We start from the raw sequence: 5,386 nt of genomic DNA on the forward strand, positions 1-5,386 counted from the left end.
AATAATTAGAGTTCTTAAATCTTTTAAAGTTGTTTGCTCTTACAACATTGTCAAGCACTACTTCCTGGATGAGACATTTTCTCCTTGCCCCAGTGCCTGCCCTTTCCCAAGTTGAGACTTGTTTTATACTGTTGTTCAGTCATTTTCAGTCATACCTGACTCTTCACAACACCATTTAGGGTTTTCTTGGCTACTGGAGTGGTTTGCCATTTCCTTCTCCAGGTCATCTTAGAGATAAGGAAACTGAGGCAAACAGGGTTGAGTGACTTGCCTAGGATCACACAGCTAGTAAGTGTCTGAGGCCAGATTAGAACTCATAAAAATGAGTCTTCTCGACTGTAGGACTAACGCTCTATGCGCTGTGCTACTTGGGGTGTGTGTGTGTGTGTCTGTGTGTGTGTAAATGGAAAACTGAAAAAAAAATGTTGACTTTGAAGTAATACTAATATTGTCTTCAACACTGTATTGGGGACCTGACCACTGTTCTCTGGTATGAACCTTGATTGTCATTAGCTCTCAGCAGGCACACATGGGCACTGATGAGCTGAGCTGACCCTTTACATCACCAAGGCTATAAACAAGAGATGTAGCTGTAAATCAATCTGAGCTGGGGTCACAACCTCCTTGGGGCCAACAGTAGGAAAATCCCAACAATTAAAAGGCTCTGCAGTCAGCAAAAAGAGGAAAAAAAGGAGCGTTTCCTATCCTCGACTCTCCTCTCATTAGTTACTGGGTAATGAATGTTTTCACAGAGGAAAGTAGCTAAATAATATTCCTGTGGAAATATTAAAGGGATTCATATTGTTGGCCCTGATGAAGGGAAAGTTATGGGAAATTTTAATTAATGATCTTTAAGTCTAGGAAAGAGCGAAGGCTTTATTCTTTAAAGGTCCAGATAGAGACTCCTTTCTTTCAAATTCCATCAAGGATAGAACAAGATGAATGAATGTAAATTATGGGAGAAGAAATTGAGGTTAGAGAGAGAACTTTCTTATCCTAAGGACTTCTACACGGCTAGGTATACCAATTAGGGTAGGAGTCTGGTAACACTGAGGCAGCCAAATGGAATGCTGGATTTGGAGAAGGGAAGATTTGAGATAAAATATCTGTTTCAGACATTTAGCTTCTGTGTGATCCCAGGCAAGTCACATAACCACCACTTTTCAGTTTCAGTTCCCCAAACAACAATAGCAGGGTTGTTGCGAGAGTCAAAGGAAATAACATATGTCAAGTCCTGTGCAAATTTTAAAGTACTATAAAAATTTTAGCCATCATTATCATTGATAAAACAGTGGAATAGCTTTTGAAATTCCCCAGAAACTTTAAAAAAGAATTAAATCAGAAGCAAATACTTCTGAGGAGGGACAGGGTCAAAAGAAAGAATAGAATAAATGGGAGGGCAGCATAGGATTAAGGGAAATAGAGTTAGTTTTTCACAACATGTCTACTAGGGAAGTGTTTTGCATAACTGCACATGTATAACCTATATTGAGTTGCTTGCCTTTTCAATAAGGGTGGGTGGGAAGGGAGGAAGGGAGAAAATTTGAAACCCAAAGTTTTAAAAACATATGTTTAAGAAAAATGTTTTCACATGCTACTGGGAAATAAGAAATACAGGAAATGGGGTACAGAAGTCTATCCTGCCCTATAGGAAAATAGAAAGGGAAGGGGATAAAAGAAGAGGGGAGAGAGAGGACAGACTAAGGGAAGGGATATTCAGAATATATGCCATCTTGGGGTGGGGGGAGGGGTGAGATGGAGTGAAAATTTGGAACTCAAAATGTTGTGGAAGTAAATATTGAAAACTAAAAATAAATAAATTTATATTTAAAAAGAAAAAAAAATTAGTCTGAGATGATATAAGTAAGATTTTGTCAGAAGACATGAAGTCAATTAGATGACCTTATAAACTCCTCTGTAGTCACAAGATTGTATGACCATTTTTTTCACACAGAAAAAATTCCAAATGAAGCTTGAAGGGGAACAGTATCATCATTCAAATATTCAATTGTTTTTTCTTACCTAGAATCCAGTAAGAAATGGAAAAAAAAAATCTATGATTTCCCAACCCAAAAATTTTTGGAAAAGTCATTCAATTTCAGCTTATATGATTTAATTTCTGATTATAAGAAATGACAATTGGGAAAGCTGAGGAGAGCCATGATAAGATTTTGTTCTAGAGTATAGACATCCTGCCAGTCATACTTCCATGAGAGTGAGTGCTTTCCCTTCACATAGTGGATCACAGATAGCTATTGCAATATCCTCAGTTCATGGCCTTCATGGTCATCCTACAAAATTGGGATTGGGAGGAAGAAGATAGACTCTGGAACAAGGTTAGGAGTCAAGTTCACACCCTCACTTTTCCACTGTGAGTGTGCCTACAGCCAGACTGTCCTCTATGCTTGCTTTTCTGTCCCTCTTTTTCCCTCCTTTTCTGCATTGCCATTGTCACCCCCTTTTATTGTTTTTCCCCAAGGTAAACACATTCCTAGTTACATTTTTGAAAGCTCAGCTCTTCTGGACAATTTTTGCACTGCTTTGGAAGTAGGGTTTTTTTTTAATGTGTAGATCAGTATGAGGTCTTTATGATTGGAAGACAGTTGAAAAGCTGACTTAGTCAAAAACATCTCACCCACAGAATCTACTATGGTGCCTGAAATTCCTGCTAACCAAGAGTCATTCTCTGGAATTAAGACATAAATATCCTCAAGGTTTTACTTCAAATGGCAAGTGCGCCTAGATAGGGCACCATATTACAATAAGTACATGAGAATAATTTGGTTCAGAAGATAAACAATTGCAATTCAATTCAATAAAAGCTTAAGTTTATACAATGTTCCAGCCACTAATCTAAGTGATAGGAATGAAAAAAATGAAAAAAAAATTCCCTACCATCAAGGAATTTACCTTCTACTGGGCAAATATAGCCTTTCTACATTTAAGTACAAGATAATTTAAATAGGGAAAGTGTACTAACAACTAGAGGGCATAAATAATGGATTTCCATGAGAGGTGGTGGCTAAGTTGAGCTTAAAGGAAGCTAAAGACGCTGAGAAGTAGAGATGAGATACAAGTACGCTTCAGGCCTGCAAGGCACAAAAAGGGGGAGGGGAGCAGGAAGCAGCATGGTTTGACTGGAACAGAGAACAGGAAAGAAAATTAAGTGAAGAAAGTTGGCAAAAGCAGACCTGAGCCAGATTGTGAAGCTTTTAAATGCCAAGTTGAGATTCCATTTTATTCTATTCATGATAGGGAGTCACTGAAGATTCTGGAGCAGGAGGGAGTAACATGGTGAAACCTATTCTTATTTTGGCAGTTGTATGGAGGAAATATTGGAAAAAAGAGAGACTGTGAGCAGCCCTCAACTGGAAGGATATTGACATAGTTCAGCTAAGAGGAAATGAAGGTCTGAATCAGAGTGATGGACATGGGAGTAGAGACAAGGGACAGATACAAAAATATTGTGTAGAGTTAGCATTGAGAAAAGCCTTTAGGACAGATTGAAAGTGATAGGTACAGTAAGGGAGAGTGTGAAATTGAGGATGTTGCTAATGTAGAGATTTGTGAATTTCGAAAGATAGGAAGGACTGGGACCCAGGGCAATCAATTTTAAACAGAAACAAAGGGAATAAGCTAGCCCAAAACTATTAGTTGCATAGTAGCTAGAACAACTGATAGGAGGCCAAGAGGACGTAGAAGAAAATGAGGTTGCTTTATGGAGGATTCACCACCACTTCCAGTTTACAGAAGGGATATTGGGCTATGGTATCCGAGAATGAGAGTATTGTTCCCAGTACATTCAATCTGTCTGGAAACCATGTTGTATATGTATTGTGTATATATTCAGAACAAAATAAGTAGAACAAATTCAAGTTTGTGCACGGGGAGAAGAGAAGTTGCTTAGACCTCCATTGCTCTACCAGATAGGTGATCTGCTGAGTAGGATAGTAGTGTCTGCAAAAAGTTGGAAGGACTTGTTCAAAGTCACATGACTAGTAAATCTTGGGGTTGGATTTTGAATCCTGATCCTCTAAATCCACTTCAATTGTTGAACTATTCAATTAAGTTCATGACTTTACAGAGTTATGAAGCTTTTTTTTTTCCCTTTCAAACTGATGGAAGAGTGAAGCATGAGCAAATGTCCATTGTTATCTTGAGTGGGGAGTGAAAAGCTCTTGATTGGTGTTCAAGAATGTCTGATATCTCCAAGATAAACAGGCTAATAAGGTTGGTTAGCTAGCATACTTGGAGGGGCCACCCCTCTGAGCTGTGTTATTATTCCTGGCTTACCTTTTATTTTCTATTTCCCTTTCTAAGCATTGCAGATATTGTATATTTGACAGCGGAATCCCCCAGGCCAAGAGATAGTAGCTGCCAGGTCAATGATAGAGTTTCTCAAACGCTTTTTTAAAAAAGAACTGCATGTGACAAAAGTTTACATTTTTCTATACAAACCTCTTTTCTTGCTCTTTATATATTGAAATGTTTATAGATTATTAAGCTGACAATATTATATGTGTGCTTGTACATATACGTATACATGTGAGAGCTGTAACTAGGGCAAAGCTTCTGGTGCTTGGCTTCAGGTCATCGAAATGGGGGGGGGAGGGTGGTATTTAGGGTGAGGCACTCACTAATATTCCATGATTTCAATAATAACAGAATTGAGATATCTTTTCTCCCCTTACCATCTCCCCCAAGTCTTCCCTATTCAATTTTATCTGAAGTTCTGGGGTACAATTCCACACCTTCCTTTATCCTTTATTCACAAAGCAAACTAAACCTTCAGCCCATCCTAAGAATAAAAGAGATTAATATTCCTCTCTGAAAGATGAGGACACAGTAGCACTTAGAATATTCTCAGGATCTTTGGGGCCCATCAAGGATCTAATAGGATTTGATGAGCTTCTCTGGGCAAGAGGAAATTTTTCTTTCCCCTCAATATCAAGATTGGCTGTCTTTTGCTAAATTCAGCAGTTGACTGTGCACCAATATGCTTTATTGGCAAATTTATACCCCCAGAGAAACTACTGGAGTCTCAGATTTTTTGTATCAATAAAGTGATATTATTACCTTATTACATACAGCTACTACATCGATAAATGTTTGCTTCATTTCAGATAATTGAATTGAATCCTTCTGCTCCAGATCTCTAAGAACAAGGCGTCCCTACTCCAGTGAGTGAAGGGATATTTTCCTGGGGATCTGTGTTCAAACCTATAGCCCTTTTATTCTCTAGGGGAAGGGAAAAGGCAGAGAAAATGAATTACACTCCCAGAAGCTGCCTGGGTATCTTGGTAGATAAGCAAATATGTTGGAATAATGCTACAATGTTAAAAACATATATGAAAATCAGTCCATTAAATGTAGATAATTTTCAAAT

This window comes from Phascolarctos cinereus, unplaced genomic scaffold (genome assembly GCF_003287225.1).
Source record: "Phascolarctos cinereus isolate Bilbo 61053 unplaced genomic scaffold, phaCin_HiC Scaffold_9;HRSCAF=440, whole genome shotgun sequence".
NCBI lineage: Eukaryota > Metazoa > Chordata > Mammalia > Diprotodontia > Phascolarctidae > Phascolarctos > Phascolarctos cinereus.